Genomic DNA, 24413 nt, shown 5'->3' on the forward strand with positions numbered 1-24413 from the left:
TTATCTTACGCTTCACCAACAAACTGTAATTTAAAAGCTTGAAATCTATTTTGAGTATAAATAACTTTATTTATTTTTATGTTTTATTATATAACGATTTCCATTTTAACCTTTTAATAAATCGATTATTTTATAGAAAACAAAGTTATCATATTTGATTTAAATGTATAAAAACGTTTCAGTTTAAAAAGAACTTTATTAATTAGGACGTTTTATAAGATAATTTATATACGACTTTTGAAGAATTTAAATAAAGTTTATATTATAAATTACAAATATATAAAGTGTTTCAAAAAAACGTAAACGTGATTTGATATAATATTTTTATACTATCTAAACTATTCCAAAATTAACTTTAAAATATAATTAGTTTTGCAAAAACTAAATATTGTATTATTACATATTTCAATATGAACAAATTTATATATTTTTTTAAAATAAGGATATATATATATATATATATATATATATATATATATATATATATATATATATATATATATATATATATATATATATATATATAGGGGCAGGATCAATGGGGAAGTAACCAATCGGGGGGAAGCGGGGGGAAGCAAATTTTTTTTTTTTCGGTTTTTTTTTTCTGGCATCAAGATCACACGAAAATATGAACATTTAGAAGAGACACTTCGTGATGAATGTTATTATTTAGGCGGGAAAACGATCGACAAAAATAACATTCAAGATAATATTGTTCGTGAAGAATATGAACGTTTTTCTTTCATGTTTTGTGAGGTAAAATTTAGCCCGATTTAGAGTTTTGGGTTTAAGGTTTAGGGTTTAGGGTTTAGGGTTTGGTGTTTTGGGTTTATTCCATAAACCCAAAACACCAAACCCTAAACCCTAAACCCTAAACCCTAAACTCTAAACCGTTCGTGTTAAAAACTCAATCTAAATCCTAAATCTAAACCCTAAATCTAAACCCTAAACCCGAAATTTCTAAACCCTAATATCTAAACCCTATAAACCCTAATATCTAAACCCTAATATCTAAACCCCAATAGCTAAAACCTCAAAATAACCTCGAAAAATACGATAATTGTTATATATAACTTCTTCGAGCGTTTTTCCGCCAAAATAAAAACATTTATCACAAAGTGTCTCTACTAAATGTTCATATTTTCATCTCATCTATAATGTTCGTGAACAAAGTTTTTTCAAAAAATGAAAAAAAAAAGTTTTTGCTTCCCCCCGCTTCCCCCCGAATGGTTATTTCCCTCTTGATCCTACCACTATATATATATATATATATATATATATATATATATATATATATATATATATATATATATATATATATATTACAAGTTAAAAAATATAATATTTAACGGATGACTTAAAATAATATATTTTGATAAACAACGAGACTTAGATTTATTGAAGCAAATGACCATAACCCTCAAACGTACAAGTTATATTTTGAGTAATATAGTTATCGATGCTTTAAGTCTAATTAATTACAAAGGTACTTATCGCGTAACGTAAAATGCCAGTTTTCTCAGTGTACGAACGTGCGTTCGAGAAACCGGAACCAAGACATAGGTCGAATGACATGTATGAGTCATTGGAACTAATTTTACAATTCAACTAAACACAAGAATATAATATAATATTTATATAATTATAAAGATTTAATATATATATATATATATATATATATATATATATATATATATATATATATATATATATATATATATATATATATATATATATATATATATATATATATATATATATATATATATATATATATATATATATATAATTAGTATAAAAACTGTCGGTAGCTGGAAAGTAGTCGATCATGGGCTGGCATGGTTAACCATGCGATCGCATGGTCTTACCTCACAAACCCCATACGATCGCATGGGGTAGTTTGGTGGCTCACATCCTATAAATCGATCAATTTCTGGTTCGCTGAGTGCACATATCTCTCATCCTCTATCGATCTCTCTTATATTTATATATACTTATATTTATTATTAATAATAATATTACTAATATAAATCCTAATATTATTAATAATAGTACTAGTATTATTTAGGAGTGTTATTATTAGTATTATACATAAAATACTACGACGGAGTGCTGCTCGAGTGATCTAAAACGGATTTTCAAAACTGGTTTTTAGAGTGGGATAGAGCTAAGGAAATTATGGGTTATAGCTATGGAGGTTATGGGTAACGTTCGGGGGGTATGTTCGCGAGGTCAAACTAGTGTTTGTCATCTCTCTTGCATCTACGTACATTCCTGCAATATTGAATCTCAATATTGATACGTGAGTACTCATAACTTAACTTTTATATATTATTAGTGTATCCTTGACTAGTGCTCGAGTTTATAGGATTATGCATGATTGTACGTTTGACATTGTCGTTAGATAAGTTATGATTGAATCCTAAATTAGATACATATGCGATTGAGATAAGATATATGATATGCATGTCGTTGGAAAGCTGACGAACAATTAGTGACTTTTCATTTAGAACTCGTATGATTTCGATGAATGGATTAAAAGATATAGTCAACTGAATTATTATTACTTTTAGTATATTTGTTGTTAAAATTATTATTCTTACTATCGTCGTTATTATCGTCGTTTAATTATTATTATTATTATTATTATTATTATTATTATTATTATTATTATTATTATTATTATTATTATTATTATTATTATCATCATCATCATTATCGTTATTAATAAAAAATATTATCATTAAAAAAAATTATTTTTATTATTATTACTGTAGTGACCCGAACTTTTCCATGTTTATATATATTAATTAAGATTGATATTTACATGACTAAATGTTTCTAACGTGTTAAGCAATCAAACTTATTAAGACTTGATTAAATGAAATAAGTTTCATATAGACAATTGATCACCCAATTTGACCGGCTATTCACGAACGTTACAAAATTGTAAAAACTACATGTTGTGGTATATATATATATATATATATATATATATATATATATATATATATATATATATATATATATATATATATATATATGGTTGACATGAGATTATGATGAGTAAGTATCTCACTAAGTATATTAACAATCTGTGATATACATAAGAAATGAGATTACTAAGTTAAGAAACTCGAAATGATATATATAACGATTATCGTTATGATAACGTCTACTAAATATATATGTATCATATTAAGATATTGATATACTATATTTAACATGATAAAATGATATTTAAAAATATCATTAAGTGTGTTAACAATGAACTACATATGTAAAAACAAGACTACTAACTCAAGAATTACGAAATGAGACTTATATGTAACGATTATCGTTGTAACGATATTTTAATGTATATATCATATTAAGAGATATTCATACATCATAATATCATGATAATATAATAATTTAACATCTCATTTGATATAATAAACATTGGGTTAACAACATTAATTGAGATCGTTAACTTAAAGGTTTCAAAACAACACTTACATGTAACGATTAACGAAGACTTAACGACTTCATTAGAATGTATATACATGTTGTGTTTTGATATGTGTTCTTACACTTTTGAAAGACTTCAAGACACATATCAAAGTACTTCTACTTAACAAAAATTCTTACAATTACATCCTCGTTCAGTTTCATCAACAATTCTACTCGTATGCACCCGTATTCGTACTCGTACAATACACAGCTTTTAGATGCATGTAATATTGGTATATACACTCCAATGATCAGCTCTTAGCAGCCCATGTGAGTCACCTAACATATGTGTGAATCATCATTTGGCAACTAGCATGAAATATCTCATAAAATTACAAAAATATTAGTAATCATTCATGACTTATTTACATGAAAACAAAATTACATATCCTTTATATCTAATCCATATACCAACGACCAAAAATACCTACAAACACTTTCATTCTTTAATTTTGTTCATCTAATTGATCTCTATCAAGTTCCATCTTCAAGTTCTAAGTGTTCTTCATAAATTCCATAAGTATAGTTTCATAAAAATCAAGAATACTTCCAACTTTGCAAGTCTACTTCCAAGCTTTCTAATCCATTCCAAGTAATCATCTAAGATCAAGGAACCTTTATTATTTACAGTATATTTATAATTCAAGGTAATATTCATATTCAAACTTTGATTCAATTTCTACAACTATAATAATCGTATTTCGAGTGACAATCTTACTTGAGCTGTTTTCGTGTCATGATTCTGCTTCAAGAACTTTCAAGCCATCCAAGGATCCTTTGAAGCTAGATCCATTTTTCTCATTTCCAGTAGTTTTATCCAGAAAACTTGAGGTAGTAATGATGTTCATAACATCATTCGATTCATACATATAAAGCTATCTTATTCAAAGGTTTAAACTTGTAATCACTAGAATATAGTTTAGTTAATTCTAAACTTGTTCGCAAACAAACGTTAATCCTTCTAACTTGACTTTTAAAATCAACTAAACACATGTTCTATATCTATATGATATGCTAACTTAATGATTTAAAACCTGGAAACACGATGAACACCATAAAATCGGATATACGCCGTCGTAGTGAAACCGGGGGCTGTTTTGGTTTGGATAATTAAAAACTATGATAAACATTGATTTAAAATTTGATCTTCTCGAAAAATGATTTTTCATATGAACATGAAACTATATCCAAAAATCTTGGTTAAACTCAAAGTGAAACTATGTTTTTCAAAATGGTCATCAGATGTCGTTCTTTCGACGGAAATGACTACCTCTTTAGTAATTGACATGTAACTTAAATTTCCGACTATAAACCTATACTTTTTCTGTTTGGATTCTTAAATTAGAGTTCAATATAAAACCATAGCAATTTGATTCACTCAAAACGTATTTAAAATGAAGAAGTTATGGGTAAAACAAGATTGGATATTTTTGATCTTTTTAGCTACGAAAAATATTTAACAAATCTATACAAATCATATCCTAGCTAACTTATATTGTATTATACATGTATTCTAATATATTATGTAATCTTGGGATACCATAGACACGTATGCAAATGTTTTGATATATCATATGTAACATCCCAGGTAATTCCCCGTACAATGATATTGTCCGCTTTGCCCGAAGGCGCATGAATTTTTCTTGACAACCACACACGACGAGCACTTTCCCAAGAGGTCACCCATACTTGTAGTGCTCTGGCCTGAGCATGCTTAACTGCAGAGTTCTCATGAGATCTGCTACGCTTGTGGTCCCAAAACGCGTCATGCTAGGATAGGTCTCCACACCCTTATAAGGCATGCTTCGTTCCCCTCTCCAACCGATGTGGGACGGATGTAACACGGGTGTTACAATCCTCCCCCTAATGGGACACAGCGTCCTCGCTGTGCACGTTTGGTCCGGGGCCTGGCTCTGATACCATCTGTAACATCCCAGGTAATTCCCCGTAGCATGATATTGTCCGCTTTGCCCGAAGGCGCACGAATTTTTCTTGACAACCACACACGACGAGCACTTTCCCAGGAGGTCACCCATCCTGGTAGTGCTCTGGCCTGAGCACGCTTAACTGCAGAGTTCTCATGAGATCTGCTGCGCTTGTCGTCCCAAAACGCGTCATGCTAGGAAAGGTCTCCACACCCTTATAAGGCATGCTTCATTCCCCTCTCCAACCGATGTGGGACGGATGTAACACGGGTGTTACATCATATCGACCCATGTATATATATTATTTGGAACAACCATAGACACTCTATATGCAGTAATATTGGAGTTAGCTATACAGGGTTGAGGTTGATTCCAAAAATATATATACTTTGAGTTGTGATCTAGCCTGAGACGTGTATACACTGGGTTGTGGATTGATTCAAGATAATATATATATCGATTTATTTCTGTACATCTAACTTTGGACAACTAGTTGTAGGTTATTAACGAGGACAGCTGACTTAATACACTCAAATCTTTAAAACATAATAAAAATGATTGTAATTATATTTTGATCATACTTTGATATATATGTACATATTTGTATAGGTTCGTGAATTGATCCGTGGCCAAGTCTTATTTCTGAGGAAGGAAATATCTGTGAAAGTGAGTTATAGTCCCACTTTTAAAATCTAATATTTTTGGGACGAGAATACATGCAGGTATAATAAATGATTTACAAAATAGACACAAGTACGTGAAACTACATTCTATGGTTGAATTATCGAAATTGAATATGCCCCTTTTTATTAAGTCTGGTAATCTAAGAATTAGGGAACAGACACCCTAATTGACGCGAATCCTAAAAATAGATCTATTGGGCATAACAAACCCCATCCAAAGTACCGGATGCTTTAGTACTTCGAAATTTATATCATATCCGAAGGGTGTCCCGGAATGATGGGGATATTCTTATATATGCATCTTGTTAATGTCGATTACCAGGTGTTCACCATATGAATGATTTTTATCTCTATGTATGGGATGTGTATTGAAATATGAAATCTTGTGGTCTATTGTTACGATTTGATATATATAGGTTAAACCTATAACTCACCAACATTTTTGTTGACGTTTAAAGCATGTTTACTCTTAGGTGAATACAAAGAGCTTCCTCTGTTGCATTCTAAAATAAGGACAAGATTTGGAGTCCATGTTTGTATGATATTGTGTAAAAACTGCATTCAAGAAACATATGTCGATGTAAAATATTTCTATTGTAAACCATTATGTAATGGTCGTGTGTAAACAGTATATTTTAGATTATCATTATTTGATAATCTACGTAATGTTTTTAAAACCTTTATTGATAAAATAAAGGTTATGGTTGTTTTAAAAATGAATGCAGTCTTTGAAAAACGTCTCATATAGAGGTCAAAACCTCGCAACGAAATCAATTAATATGGAACGTTTATAATCAATATGAACGGGACATTTTAGTTGGTATCCGAGCGTTGGTCTTAGAGAACCAGAAAATTTGCATTAGTGTGTCTTATCGAGTTTGTTAGGATGCATTAGTGAGTCTGGACTTCGACCGTGTTTTCTTTAAAAATGATTGCTTAACATTTTTGTTGGAAACTATATATTATTAACATGTAAATATTATGTGATATATTAATCTCTTAACATGTTTGATATTGTGTGATAGATGTCTACCTCTAGCACAAATTCCATTGACTCACCTAATAATAACGAAGAGTCGAATATATATTGGCAAGATTCACAAGTTCCCGAAGAACCGGAAGAAGAGGAAATGGAACCGGAAGAAGAGGAACCGGAAGAAGAGGAACCAGAAGAAGAGGAACCGAAAGAAGAAGAGGTTCCGGAGGGGGGAATAGTAGGAACCACAGAAAACCGGTCAAATAAAAGAAAATCCTCAACCAATGGACCAAAGTTAATAATGGTCAACGGTGTTTCCGCTAAGGAAGCAAAATATTGGGAAAATTACCTATTTTCCGATGAATCGGATCCTGATGAGGATTCCGATGATGTTATAGAAATTACCCCGACCCAATTTAATGAGGCAAAAAAAAAAATAATAAGGGAAAAGGCATCAAAATAGAGAAATCTGATTCCGACCCCGATGAACTTTATATGTACCGTCAACACCCGTATTTTCAATATCGTGACAATAACCCGGGAACCTCTAAACCACCAGGTTTTTCTAAACCAATGTGGAAAATGACAACTCGTATTAGAGGAACATCATATATCCCTAGAAGATTAGGAAAAAGAACCAAGTCCGAAGAAGAAGAAACTAGTGATTCAGATTAGAGGGGTGTGAGCATGTTGTGTAATAAATATATTGTAGTGTGCTTGTAATTTTATGTTCTATGTAAAAATTGCTTATATTGTTTGTTATTACGAATCTAATCCTTGTCTATTTTACAGTATAAAAACAAAATGGACGTTAAGGGTAGACAACCGAATATTTTAGAAGACCTACCAGAGGATATGTTTGAGGAAATCTTGTCTAGAGTCGGTCAGAATTCATCAGCACATTTAGTTATGGCGAAATTAACTTGTCAAATATTTGAAAGACTTTCCAGAAATGCCTTAGTTTATAAAAGGCTTTCCTTTGATAGGTGGGGTATATCACATTGGGGAGACTTTAAGTTACGCCATGTTTTCTTTAAAGCGTTAAATGCGGGGAACCCAAATGCAATTTACGCTACGGGTTAAGAACCTATTTTGACTCAACATATCCCAACATAGGATTTCGTGAATTAGAAAGAGCTTCTAACATGCAACATAAAGAAGCATGTTATGCTTACAGGTTAGTGATGTTCGCTTCTTACCAAAGTGAGAAAAAGAACATCAGATTGCAGCTTTTAAATAAAACTTTCCCCACAAGTGAAGGATTCAGTAGTTGGGGTAAGAAACAAGGTTTTTAGATTATTACGGGGTTGTTGGACATTACGAAACCCTCGTCCTTTTGACGACATTACAGCATGCTACCTAGCCAATGGTCATAACGGTTATTTTCCACAAGACCAAGGATGAGAAGTCGTCTTAGTAAAACCAGAATGCATGACTTGTTTCTGGACTTATGAATTACGTGTCTTTATTTCCTTTGCTGAACAACTTTCGTATTAACTAGATTTATCTTCAAAACTGTCCTGTATCATAGTGTACTATATTTCATGTTATATGTAATATAGCGAAGTTGTAAGTTTGAAGAATATTTGTACGTGATATATTATTATAATCAGTTTTTCATATGGAATTGTAGTAGTTGAATTGTATATTAGCTACTAAGTATGAACTTAACGGGTAGGTAGTACCCGAATTTAAACTTATAAAACGCTAATATGAAGAAAAAGCTTTTATAAATGAGTTCATATTATGCTAGAGATACTATTGACTACTCTTAATATTCTGTATGATTAACTTGTTTCATTTGACTATTTTGAAGGAAGTGGCACCGACTACTCGACACACTTTGAATATGAGCGAAAAGGAATTTCGTGCCTTTCTTGCTTCAAACATAGCCGCAGTACAGTCCGCGCTACATACCAACAATAACTCTGAATCTAGCAATACAGCTAACGGTGCAAGAAATCGTGTAGGATGCTCCTACAAGGAATTCACTGCCTGCAAACCTTCAGAATTTGATGGGACCGAAGGACCAATCGGATTGAAACGGTGGACCGAGAAAGTTGAATCGGTGTTTGCCATAAGTAAGTGTGCTGAAGGAGACAAAGTGAAGTACGCTACGCATACCTTCACAGGTATTTTGTTAACATGGTGGAATACCTATCTAAAGCAAGTGGGACAAGATGCTGCTTACGTGCTACCGTGGTCAGCATTCAAGCACTTGATGAACGAGAAGTACCGTCCCAGAACCGAGGTCAATAAGCTCAAGTCAGAACTTAGAGGGTTACAAACACAGGGATTCGATATTACTTTGTACGAAAGACGATTCACAGAATTGTGCCTATTGTGTCCGAGAGCGTTTGAAGATGAGGAAGAGAAGATCGACGCGTTTGTGAAAGGGTTACCGGAGAGAATCCAAGAAGATATAAGTTCACACGAGCCTGCCTCCATACAAAAGGCATGTAGAATGGCTCACAAACTAGTGAACCAGATTGAGGGAAGAATTAAAGAACAGGCGGCCGAAGAGGCCAACGTGAAGCTAGTCAAAAGAAAGTGGGAGGAAAACGGTGATAAGAGTCACCAAAACAACAACAACTATCCCAACAATCGCAACATCACTCGCAACTACAACAAACGGCACAACAACAACAACAACAACAACAACAACAACAACAACAACTACTACAACAATCATCCCAACAACAATAACAACCGCAATAACAACAACAATCAGAAGTGTAGTGACCCGAACTTTTCCATGTTTATATATATTAATTGAGATTGATATTTACATGATTAAATGTTTCCAACATGTTAAGCAATCAAACTTGTTAAGACTTGATTAATTGAAATATGTTTCATATAGACAATTGACCACCCAAGTTGATCGGTGATTCACGAACGTTAAAACTTGTAAAAACTATATGATGACATATATATGGATATATATATATAGTTAACATGATACTATGATAATAAAACATATCATAAAGTATATTAACAATGAACTACATATGTAAAAACAAGACTACTAACTTAATGATTTTTAAACGAGACATATATGTAACGATTATCGTTGTAAAGACATTTAATGTATATATATCATATTAAGAGATATTCATACATGATAATATCATGATAATATAATAATTTAAAATCTCATTTGATATTATAAACATTGGGTTAACAACATTTAACAAGATCGTTAACCTAAAGGTTTCAAAACAACACTTACATGTAACGACTAACGATGACTTAACGACTCAGTTAAAATGTATATACATGTAGTGTTTTAATATGTATTTATACACTTTTGAAAGACTTCAATACTCTTATCAAAATACTTCTACTTAACAAAAATGCTTACAATTACATCCTCGTTCAGTTTATTCAACAATTCTACTCGTATGCACCCGTATTCGTACTCGTACAATACACAGCTTTTAGATGTATGTACTATTGGTATATACACTCCAATAATCAGCTCTTAGCAGCCCATGTGAGTCACCTAACACATGTGGGAACCATCATTTGGCAACTAGCATGAAATATCTCATAAAATTACAAAAATATGAGTAATCATTCATGACTTATTTACATGAAAACAAAATTACATATCCTTTATATCTAATCCATACACCAACGACCAAAAACACCTACAAACACTTTCATTCTTCAATTTTCTTCATCTAATTGATCTCTCTCAAGTTCTATCTTCAAGTTCTAAGTGTTCTTCATAAATTCCAAAAGTTCTAGTTTCATAAAATCAAGAATACTTTCAAGTTTGCTAGCTCACTTCCAATCTTGTAAGGTGATCATCCAACCTCAAGAAATCTTTGTTTCTTACAGTAGGTTATCATTCTAATACAAGGTAATAATCATATTCAAACTTTGGTTCAATTTCTATAATTATAACAATCTTATTTCAAGTGATGATCTTACTTGAACTTGTTTTCGTGTCATGATTCTGCTTCAAGAACTTCGAGCCATCCAAGGATCCATTGAAGCTAGATCCATTTTTCTCTTTTCCAGTAGGTTTATCCAAGGAAATTAAGGTAGTAATGATGTTCATAACATCATTCGATTCATACATATAAAGCAATCTTATTCGAAGGTTTAAACTTGTAATCACTAGAACATAGTTTAGTTAATTCTAAACTTGTTCGCAAACAAAAGTTAATCCTTCTAACTTGACTTTTAAAATCAACTAAACACATGTTCTATATCTATATGATATGCTAACTTAATGATTTAAAACCTGGAAACACGAAAAACACCGTAAAACCGGATTTACGCCGTCGTAGTAACACCGCGGGCTGTTTTGGGTTAGTTAATTAAAAACTATGATAAACTTTGATTTAAAAGTTGTTATTCTGAGAAAATGATTTTTATTATAAACATGAAACTATATCCAAAAATTATGGTTAAACTCAAAGTGGAAGTATGTTTTCTAAAATGGTCATCTAGACGTCGTTCTTTCGACTGAAATGGCTACCTTTACAAAAACGACTTGTAACTTATTTTTCCGACTATAAACCTATACTTTTTCTGTTTAGATTCATAAAATAGAGTTCAATATGAAATCATAGCAATTTGATTCACTCAAAACGGATTTAAAATGAAGAAGTTATGGGTAAAACAAGATTGGATAATTTTTCTCATTTTAGCTACGTGAAAATTGGTAACAAATCTATTCCAACCATAACTTAATCAACTTGTATTGTATATTATGTAATCTTGAGATACCATAGACACGTATACAATGTTTCGACCTATCATGTCGACACATCTATATATATTTCGGAACAACCATAGACACTCTATATGTGAATGTTGGAGTTAGCTATACAGGGTTGAGGTTGATTCCAAAATATATATAGTTTGAGTTGTGATCAATACTGAGATACGTATACACTGGGTCGTGGATTGATTCAAGATAATATTTATCGATTTATTTCTGTACATCTAACTGTGGACAACTAGTTATAGGTTACTAACGAGGACAGCTGACTTAATAAACTTAAAACATCAAAATATATTAAAAGTGTTGTAAATATATTTTGAACATACTTTAATATATATGTATATATTGTTATAGGTTCGTGAATCAACAGTGGCCAAGTCTTACTTCCCGACGAAGTAAAAATCTGTGAAAGTGAGTTATAGTCCCACTTTTAAAATCTAATATTTTTGGGATGAGAATACATGCAGGTTTTATAAATGATTTACAAAATAGACACAAGTACGTGAAACTACATTCTATGGTTGAATTATCGAAATCGAATATGCCCCTTTTTATTAAGTCTGGTAATCTAAGAATTAGGGAACAGACACCCTAATTGACGCGAATCCTAAAGATAGATCTATTGGGCCTAACAAACCCCATCCAAAGTACCGGATGTTTTAGTACTTCGAAATTTATATCATATCCGAAGGGTTTCCCGGAATGATGGGGATATTCTTATATATGCATCTTGTTATTGTCGGTTACCAGGTGTTCGCCATATGAATGATTTTTATCTCTATGTATGGGATGTGTATTGAAATATGAAATCTTGTGGTCTATTGTTACGATTTGATATATATAGGTTAAACCTATAACTCACCAACATTTTTGTTGACGTTTAAAGCATGTTTATTCTCAGGTGAATATTAAGAGCTTCCGCTGTTGCATACTAAAATAAGGACAAGATTTGGAGTCCATGTTTGTATGATATTGTGTAAACACTGCATTCAAGAAACTGATTTCGATGTAACATATTTGTATTGTAAACCATTATGTAATGGTCGTGTGTAAACAGGATATTTTAGATTATCATTATTTGATAATCTACGTAAAGCTTTTTAAACCTTTATTTATGAAATAAAGGTTATGGTTTGTTTTAAAAATGAATGCAGTCTTTGAAAAACGTCTCATATAGAGGTCAAAACCTCGCAACGAAATCAATTAATATGGAACGTTTTTAATCAATAAGAACGGGACATTTCAGTTGGTATCAGAGCGTTGGTCTTAGAGAACCAGAAAATTTGCATTAGTGTGTCTTATCGAGTTTGTTAGGATGCATTAGTGAGTCTGGACTTCGACCGTGTTTTCTTTAAAAATGATTTCTTAACATTTTTGTTGGAAACTATATATTTTTAACATATGAATATTATGTGATATATTAATCTCTTAACGTGTTTGATATTATGTGATAGATGTCTACCTCTAGAACAAGTCCCATTGACTCACCTAATAATAATGAAGAGTCAAATGTAAATTGGAATGATTTGTGGACTGATACACAAGTTCCCGAAGAGGAACCGGAAGAAGAATCGGAACCGGAAGAAGAGTCGGAACCGGAAGAAGAATCGGAACCGGAAGAAGAATCGGAACCGGATGAAGAAATAGAACCGGTGGGGGAAATAATAAAACGGTTAAGTAAAAGAAAATCCTCAACCAACCGACCAAAGTTAATTATGGTCAATGGTGTTTCCGCCAAGGAAGCAAAATATTGGGAGGATTACCAATTCTCCGATGAATCGGATTCCGACGAGAATTCTGATGATGTTATAGAAATTACCCCAACTGAATTTAAAAAGGCAAAAGAAAATAATAAGGGAAAGGGCATAAAAATAGAGAAATCTAATTCCAACCCCGATGAACTTTATATGTATCGTCAACCCCCGAAGTCCTTAAGTTGTAACAATGACCCGGGAACCTCTAAACCACCAGGTTTTTCTAAACCAATGTGGACAACGACGGCTCGTATTAGGGGAACATCATATATCCCTAGAAACTTGGCAAAACGAACCAAAACCGAAGAAGAAGAAATGAGCGAGTCGGAATAAGATAGTTGTATTCGTGTGGTGTAATATATGTAATATAGTGTTCTTATGCTTTATGATATATGTAAAAATTGCTTGTATTAATAAGTATTTTTTTATGAATCTAACTCTTGTCTATTTTACAGTTTAAAAACACAAAATGGATAGACAACCCAATATTTTAAGAGACCTACCCGGAGACATGATTGATGAAATCTTGTCTAGAGTCGGCCAGAATTCTTTGGCACAACTATTTAAGGCGAGATCAGTTTGTAAGACATTCGAAGAACGTTCCAAGAATGTCTTGGTTTATAAGAGACTTTCGTTTGAAAGATGGGGGATATCACATTGGGAAACCCATAAGTTACGATGTGTTTACTTTGACGCATATATTGCGGGGAACCCAAATGCTATTTTACGCAACGGGTTAAGAAATTATTTTGACTCAATATATCCGAATATTGGACTTCGTGATTTAGAAAAAGCGGCTAACATGCAACATAAAGAAGCATGTTATGCTTACGGATTAGTAATGTTCGCTTCTCACCAAAGTGAGAACAAGAACATCGGGCTACAACTATTAAACAAAACGTTTCCACAAGTGACGGAGTCGGTAATTGGAGTAAGAAATGAGGTTTTTAGATTATTACGGGACTGTTGGACATTACGTAACCCTCGTCCCTTTGATGACGTTACAACACGCTGTCTTATCAACGGCCATAACGGTTATGTTGCACAAGACCAAGGATGGGAAGTAGTCCTAGTAAAACCAGAATGCATGACTTGTTTCTGGACGTATGAATTACGTGTCTTTATTGCCTTTGCTGAACGACTTGTGTACTAGCTAGAATTGTCTTCACAACTATCTTGTATCAAAGTTATTGTGTGCTATATTTCATGCTTTATGTAAAATAAGCGGTATTGTAAGTTTGTAACATATTGTATAAAAGTTTGAACGCGAAATATTATTATAATCAGTTTTTCATATAGAATTATAGTAGTTGAATTGTATATTAGCTACTAAGTATGAACTTAACTGGTAGGTACTACCCGAATTTAAACTTATAAAACGCTAATATGAAGAAAAAGCTTTTATAAATGAGTTCATATTATGCTACGAAATACAATTAACTACTCTTAATATTCTGTATGATTAACTTGTTCCATTTAACTATTTTGAAGGAAATGGCACCGACTACTCGACACACCGTAAATATGAATGAAGAGGAATTCCGTACTTTTCTAGCTTCAAACATAGCCGCAGTACAGGCTGCGCTACATACCAACAATAACCTTGGATCTAGCAGTACAGGAAATCGTGTAGGATGCACCTACAAAGAATTCACTGCCTGCAAACCTTTGGAATTTGATGGAACCGAAGGACCGATCGGATTGAAACGGTGGACCGAGAAGGTTGAATCGGTGTTTGCCATAAGTAAGTGTACTGAAGAGGACAAAGTGAAGTACGCTACGCATACCTTCACAGGTTCTGCGTTAACATGGTGGAATACCTATCTAGAGCAAGTGGGACAAGATGATGCGTACGCACTACCGTGGTCAGCATTCAAGCACTTGATGAACGAGAAATACCGTCCCAGAACCGAGGTCAATAAGCTCAAGACAGAACTTAGAGGGTTACGAACCCAAGGATTTGATATTACCACGTACGAAAGACGATTCACAGAATTGTGCCTATTGTGTCCGGGAGCATTCGAAGATGAGGAAGAGAAGATCGACGCGTTTGTGAAAGGATTACCGGAAAGAATCCAAGAAGATATAAGTTCACACGAGCCCGCCTCCATACAACAGGCATGTAGAATGGCTCACAAACTAGTGAACCAGATTGAAGAAAGAATTAAAGAACAGACTGCTGAAGAGGCCAATGTGAAGCAAGTCAAAAGAAAGTGGGAGGAAAACGGTGATAAGAATCACCAATACAACAACAACAGCAATTACAACAATAATCGCAACAATTATCCCAACAATCGCAACATCAATCGCAACTACAACAAACGGCCCAACAACAACAACAACAACAACAGCAACTACAACAATCATCCCAACAACAATAATAACCGCAACAACAACAACAATCAGAAGCAGCTATGCCAAAGGTGTGAAAAGAATCACTCGGGGTTCTGCACCAAATTTTGCAACAAGTGTAAAAGAAATGGTCATAGCGCGGCGAAGTGTGAGGTCTACGGACCAGGGGTTAATAGAACGAAAGGAACAAATGGTGTCGGAACGAGTAATGGCGGAGCAAGTAGTGTCGGAGCAAGTTATGCCAATGTAGTTTGTTATAAATGTGGAAAACCAGGCCACATTATTAGAAATTGCCCGAACCAGGAGAACACGAATGGACAAGGCCGTGGAAGAGTTTTCAATATTAATGCGGTAGAGGCACAGGAAGACCCGGAGCTTGTTACGGGTACGTTTCTTATTGACAATAAATCTGCTTACGTTTTATTTGATTCGGGTGCGGATAGAAGCTATATGAGTAGAGATTTTTGTGCTAAATTAAGTTGTCCATTGACGCCTTTGGATAGTAAATTTTTACTCGAATTAGCAAATGGTAAATTAATTTCAGCAGATAATATATGTCTGAATCGAGAAATTAAACTGGTTAGCGAAACATTTAAGATTGATTTGATACCAGTAGAGTTAGGGAGTTTTGATGTGATAATCGGTATGGACTGGTTGAAAGAAGTGAAAGCGGAGATCGTTTGTTACAAAAATGCAATTCGCATTATACGAGAAAAAGGAAAACCCTTAATGGTGTACGGAGAAAAGGGCAACACGAAGCTACATCTTATTAGTAATTTGAAGGCACAAAAACTAATAAGAAAAGGTTGCTATGCTGTTCTAGCACACGTCGAGAAAGTACAAACTGAAGAAAAGAGCATCAATGATGTTCCCATTGCAAAAGAATTTCCCGATGTATTTCCGAAAGAATTACCGGGATTACCCCCACATCGATCCGTTGAATTTCAAATAGATCTTGTACCAGGAGCTGCACCAATAGCTCGTGCTCCTTACAGACTCGCACCCAGCGAGATGAAAGAACTGCAAAGCCAATTACAAGAACTTTTAGAGCGTGGTTTCATTCGACCAAGCACATCACCGTGGGGAGCTCCTGTTTTGTTTGTCAAGAAGAAAGATGGTACATTCAGGTTGTGTATCGACTACCGAGAGTTGAACAAACTTACCATCAAGAACCGCTACCCACTACCGAGAATCGACGACTTATTTGATCAACTACAAGGCTCGTCTGTTTATTCAAAGATTGACTTACGTTCCGGGTATCATCAAATGCGGGTGAAAGAAGATGATATTCCAAAGACTGCTTTCAGAACACGTTACGGTCATTACGAGTTTATGGTCATCCCGTTTGGTTTAACTAATGCACCAGCTGTGTTCATGGACCTTATGAACCGAGTGTGTGGACCATACCTTGACAAGTTTGTCATTGTTTTCATTGATGACATACTTATTTACTCAAAGAATGACCAAGAACACGGTGAACATTTGAGAAAGGTGTTAGAAGTATTGAGGAAGGAAGAATTGTACGCTAAGTTTTCAAAGTGTGCATTTTGGTTGGAAGAAGTTCAATTCCTCGGTCACATAGTGAACAAAGAAGGTATTAAGGTGGATCCGGCAAAGATAGAAACTGTTGAAAAGTGGGAAACCCCGAAAACTCCGAAACACATACGCCAGTTTTTAGGACTAGCTGGTTACTACAGAAGGTTCATCCAAGACTTTTCCAGAATAGCAAAACCCTTGACTGCATTAACGCATAAAGGGAAGAAATTTGAATGGAATGATGAACAAGAGAAAGCGTTTCAGTTATTGAAGAAAAAGCTAACTACGGCACCTATATTGTCATTGCCTGAAGGGAATGATGATTTTGTGATTTATTGTGATGCATCAAAGCAAGGTCTCGGTTGTGTATTAATGCAACGAACGAAGGTGATTGCTTATGCGTCTAGACAATTGAAGATTCACGAACAAAATTATACGACGCATGATTTGGAATTAGGCGCGGTTGTTTTTGCATTAAAGACTTGGAGGCACTACTTATATGGGGTCAAAAGTATTATATATACCGACCACAAAAGTCTTCAACACATATTTAATCAGAAACAACTGAATATGAGGCAGCGTAGGTGGATTGAATTATTGAATGATTACGACTTTGAGATTCGTTACCACCCGGGGAAGGCAAATGTGGTAGCCGATGCCTTGAGCAGGAAGGACAGAGAACCCATTCGAGTAAACTCTATGAATATAATGATTCATAATAACATTACTACTCAAATAGAGGAGGCGCAACAAGGAGTTTTAAAAGAGGGAAATTTAAAGGATGAAATACCCAAAGGATCGGAGAAGCATCTTAATATTCTGGAAGACGGAACCCGGTATAGGGCTGAAAGGATTTGGGTACCAAAATTTGGAGATATGAGAGAAATGGTACTTAGAGAAGCTCATAAAACCAGATACTCAATACATCCTGGAACGGGGAAGATGTACAAGGATCTCAAGAAACATTTTTGGTGGCCGGGCATGAAAGCCGATGTTGCTAAATACGTAGGAGAATGTTTGACGTGTTCTAAGGTCAAAGCTAAGCATCAGAAACCATCAGGTCTACTTCAACAACCCGAAATCCCGGAATGGAAATGGGAAAACATTACCATGGATTTCATCACTAAATTGCCAAGGACTGCAAGTGGTTTTGATACTATTTGGGTAATAGTTGATCGTCTCACCAAATCAGCACACTTCCTACCAATAAGAGAAGATGACAATATGGAGAAGTTAGCACGACTGTATTTGAAGGAAGTCGTCTCCAGACATGGAATACCAATCTCTATTATCTCTGATAGGGATGGCAGAGTTATTTCAAGATTCTGGCAGACATTACAGCAAGCATTAGGAACTCGTCTAGACATGAGTACTGCCTATCATCCACAAACTGATGGGCAGAGTGAAAGGACGATACAAACGCTTGAAGACATGCTACGAGCATGTGTTATTGATTTCGGAAACAGTTGGGATCGACATCTACCGTTAGCAGAATTTTCCGACAACAACAGCTACCATTCAAGCATTGAGATGGCGCCGTTTGAAGCACTTTATGGTAGAAAGTGCAGGTCTCCGATTTGTTGGAGTGAAGTGGGGGATAGACAGATTACGGGTCCGGAGATTATACAAGAAACTACCGAGAAGATCATCCAAATTCAACAACGGTTGAAAACCGCCCAAAGTCGACAAAAGAGCTACGCTGACATTAAAAGAAAAGATATAGAATTTGAAATTGGAGAGATGGTCATGCTTAAAGTTGCACCTTGGAAAGGCGTTGTTCGATTTGGTAAACGAGGGAAATTAAATCCAAGGTATATTGGACCATTCAAGATTATTGATCGTGTCGGACCAGTAGCTTACCGACTAGAGTTACCTCAACAACTCGCGGCTGTACATAACACTTTCCACATCTCGAATTTAAAGAAATGTTTTGCTAAAGAAGATCTCACTATTCCGTTAGATGAAATCCAAATCAACGAAAAACTTCAATTCATCGAAGAACCCGTCGAAATAATGGATCGTGAGGTTAAAAGACTTAAGCAAAACAAGATACCAATTGTTAAGGTTTGATGGAATGCTCGTAGAGGACCCGAGTTCACCTGGGAGCGTGAAGATCAGATGAAGAAGAAATACCCGCATCTATTTCCAGAAGATTCGTCAACACCTTCAACAGCTTAAAATTTCGGGACGAAATTTATTTAACGGGTAGGTACTGTAGTGACCCGAACTTTTCCATGTTTATATATATTAATTGAGATTGATATTTACATGATTAAATTTTTCCAACATGTTAAGCAATCAAACTTGTTAAGACTTGATTAATTGAAATATGTTTCATATAGACAATTGACCACCCAAGTTGATCGGTGATTCACGAACGTTAAAACTTGTAAAAACTATATGATGACATATATATGGATATATATATATATAGTTAACATGATACTATGATAATAAAACATATCATAAAGTATATTAACAATGAACTACATATGTAAAAACAAGACTACTAACTTAATGATTTTTAAACGAGACATATATGTAACGATTATCGTTGTAAAGACATTTAATGTATATATATCATATTAAGAGATATTCATACATGATAATATCATGATAATATAATAATTTAAAATCTCATTTGATATTATAAACATTGGGTTAACAACATTTAACAAGATCGTTAACCTAAAGGTTTCAAAACAACACTTACATGTAACGACTAACGATGACTTAACGACTCAGTTAAAATGTATATACATGTAGTGTTTTAATATGTATTTATACACTTTTGAAAGACTTCAATACTATTATCAAAATACTTCTACTTAACAAAAATGCTTACAATTACATCCTCGTTCAGTTTCATCAACAATTCTACTCGTATGCACCCGTATCCGTACTCGTACAATACACAGCTTTTAGATGTATGTACTATTGGTATATACACTCCAATGATCAGCTCTTAGCAGCCCATGTGAGTCACCTAACACATGTGGGAACCATCATTTGGCAACTAGCATGAAATATCTCATAAAATTACAAAAATATGAGTAATCATTCATGACTTATTTACATGAAAACAAAATTACATATCCTTTATATCTAATCCATACACCAACGACCAAAAACACCTACAAACACTTTCATTCTTCAATTTTCTTCATCTAATTGATCTCTCTCAAGTTCTATCTTCAAGTTCTAAGTGTTCTTCATAAATTCCAAAAGTTCTAGTTTCATAAAATCAAGAATACTTTCAAGTTTGCTAGCTCACTTCCAATCTTGTAAGGTGATCATCCAACCTCAAGAAATCTTTGTTTCTTACAGTAGGTTATCATTCTAATACAAGGTAATAATCATATTCAAACTTTGGTTCAATTTCTATAACTATAACAATCTTATTTCAAGTGATGATCTTACTTGAACTTGTTTTCGTGTCATGATTCTGCTTCAAGAACTTCGAGCCATCCAAGGATCCATTGAAGCTAGATCCATTTTTCTCTTTTCCAGTAGGTTTATCCAAGGAAATTAAGGTAGTAATGATGTTCATAACATCATTCGATTCATACATATAAAGCAATCTTATTCGAAGGTTTAAACTTGTAATCACTAGAACATAGTTTAGTTAATTCTAAACTTGTTCGCAAACAAAAGTTAATCCTTCTAACTTGACTTTTAAAATCAACTAAACACATGTTCTATATCTATATGATATGCTAACTTAATGATTTAAAACCTGGAAACACGAAAAACACCGTAAAACCGGATTTACGCCGTCGTAGTAACACCGCGGGCTGTTTTGGGTTAGTTAATTAAAAACTATGATAAACTTTGATTTAAAAGTTGTTATTCTGAGAAAATGATTTTTATTATAAACATGAAACTATATCCAAAAATTATGGTTAAACTCAAAGTGGAAGTATGTTTTCTAAAATGGTCATCTAGACGTCGTTCTTTCGACTGAAATGGCTACCTTTACAAAAACGACTTGTAACTTATTTTTCCGACTATAAACCTATACTTTTTCTGTTTAGATTCATAAAATAGAGTTCAATATGAAACCATAGCAATTTGATTCACTCAAAACGGATTTAAAATGAAGAAGTTATGGGTAAAACAAGATTGGATAATTTTTCTCATTTTAGCTACGTGAAAATTGGTAACAAATCTATTCCAACCATAACTTAATCAACTTGTATTGTATATTATGTAATCTTGAGATACCATAGACACGTATACAATGTTTCGACCTATCATGTCGACACATCTATATATATTTCGGAACAACCATAGACACTCTATATGTGAATGTTGGAGTTAGCTATACAGGGTTGAGGTTGATTCCAAAATATATATAGTTTGAGTTGTGATCAATACTGAGATACGTATACACTGGGTCGTGGATTGATTCAAGATAATATTTATCGATTTATTTCTGTACATCTAACTGTGGACAACTAGTTATAGGTTACTAACGAGGACAGCTGACTTAATAAACTTAAAACATCAAAATATATTAAAAGTGTTGTAAATATATTTTGAACATACTTTAATATATATGTATATATTGTTATAGGTTCGTGAATCAACAGTGGCCAAGTCTTACTTCCCGACGAAGTAAAAATCTGTGAAAGTGAGTTATAGTCCCACTTTTAAAATCTAATATTTTTGGGATGAGAATACATGCAGGTTTTATAAATGATTTACAAAATAGACACAAGTACGTGAAACTACATTCTATGGTTGAATTATCGAAATCGAATATGCCCCTTTTTATTAAGTCTGGTAATCTAAGAATTAGGGAACAGACACCCTAATTGACGCGAATCCTAAAGATAGATCTATTGGGCCTAACAAACCCCATCCAAAGTACCGGATGTTTTAGTACTTCGAAATTTATATCATATCCGAAGGGTGTCCCGGAATGATGGGGATATTCTTATATATGCATATTGTTATTGTCGGTTACCAGGTGTTCACCATATGAATGATTTTTATCTCTATGTATGGGATGTGTATTGAAATATGAAATCTTGTGGTCTATTGTTACGATTTGATATATATAGGTTAAACCTATAACTCACCAACATTTTTGTTGACGTTTAAAGCATGTTTATTCTCAGGTGAATATTAAGAGCTTCCGCTGTTGCATACTAAAATAAGGACAAGATTTGGAGTCCATGTTTGTATGATATTGTGTAAACACTGCATTCAAGAAACTGATTTCGATGTAACATATTTGTATTGTAAACCATTATGTAATGGTCGTGTGTAAACAGGATATTTTAGATTATCATTATTTGATAATCTACGTAAAGCTTTTTAAACCTTTATTTATGAAATAAAGGTTATGGTTTGTTTTAAAAATGAATGCAGTCTTTGAAAAACGTCTCATATAGAGGTCAAAACCTCGCAACGAAATCAATTAATATGGAACGTTTTTAATCAATAAGAACGGGACATTTCAAGAAGCAGCTATGCCAAAGGTGTGAAAAGTATCACTCGGGGTTCTGCACCAAATTTTACAACAAGTGTAAAAGAAATGGTCATAGCACGGTGAAGTGTGAGGTCTACGGACCATGGGTTAACAGAACGAAAGGAACAAATGGTGTCGGAATGAGTAATGGCGGAGCAAGTAATGTCGGAGCAAGTTATGCCAATGTAGTTTGTTATAAATTTAGAAAACCGGGCCACATTATTAAAAATTGCCAGAACCAGGAGAACACGAATGGAAAAGGCCGCGGAAGAGTTTTCAATATTAATGCGGTAGAGGCACAGGAAGACCCGGAGCTTGTTACGGGTACGTTTCTTATTGACAATAAATCTGCTTTGTTTTATTTGATTCGGGTGCGGATAGAAGCTATATGAGTAGAGATTTTTGTGCTAAATTAAGTTGTCCATTGATGCCGTTGGATAGTAAATTTTTACTCGAATTAGCAAACGGTAAATTAATTTCAGCAGATTATATATGCCGGAATCGAGAAATTAAATTGGGTAGCGAAATATTTAAGATTGATTTGATACCAGTAGAGTTAGGGAGTTTTGATGTAATAGTTGGCATGGACTGGCTGAAGGAGATGAAAGCAGAGATCGTATGTTACAAAAATGCAATTCGCATTGTACGAGAAGAAGGAGAACCCTTAATGGTGTACGGAGAAAAGGGCAACACGAAGCTACATCTTATTAGTAATTTGAAGGCACAAAAACTAATAAGAAAAGGTTGCTATGCCGTTCTAGCACACGTTGAGAAAGTACAAACTGAAGAAAAGAGCATCAATGATGTTCCCGTCACAAAAGAATTTTCCGATGTATTTCCGAAAGAATTATCGGGACTATCTCCACATCGATCTGTTGAATTTCAAATAAATCTTGTACCAGGAGCTGCACCAATAGCTCGTGCTCCTTACAGACTCGCACCCAGCGAGATGAAAGAACTACAAAGCCAACTACAAGAACTATTAGAACGTGGTTTCATTCGACCAAGCACATCACCATGGGGAGCTCCTGTTTTGTTTGTCAAGAAGAAGGATGGTACATTTAGGTTTTGTATTGACTACAGAGAGTTGAATAAACTTACCATCAAAAACCGTTATCCACTGACGAGAATTGACGACTTATTTGATCAACTACAAGGCTCGTCGGTTTATTCGAAAATCGATTTACGTTCTAGATATCATCAAATGCGAGTAAAGGAGGATGATATTCCAAAAATTGCTTTTAGGACGCGTTATGGTCATTACGAGTTTATGGTTATGCCGTTTGGATTGACTAATGCACCAGCTGTGTTCATGGACCTTATGAACCGAGTGTGTGGGCCATATCTTGACAAGTTTGTCATTTTTTTCATCGATGACATACTTATTTACTCAAAGAATGATCAAGAGCATGAAGAACATTTGAGAAAAGTGCTAGAAGTATTGAGGAAAGAAAAACTGTACGCTAAGTTTTCAAAGT

The sequence above is a fragment of the Rutidosis leptorrhynchoides genome, chromosome 5, assembly GCF_046630445.1.
Source record: "Rutidosis leptorrhynchoides isolate AG116_Rl617_1_P2 chromosome 5, CSIRO_AGI_Rlap_v1, whole genome shotgun sequence".
Taxonomy (NCBI): Eukaryota; Viridiplantae; Streptophyta; class Magnoliopsida; order Asterales; family Asteraceae; genus Rutidosis; species Rutidosis leptorrhynchoides.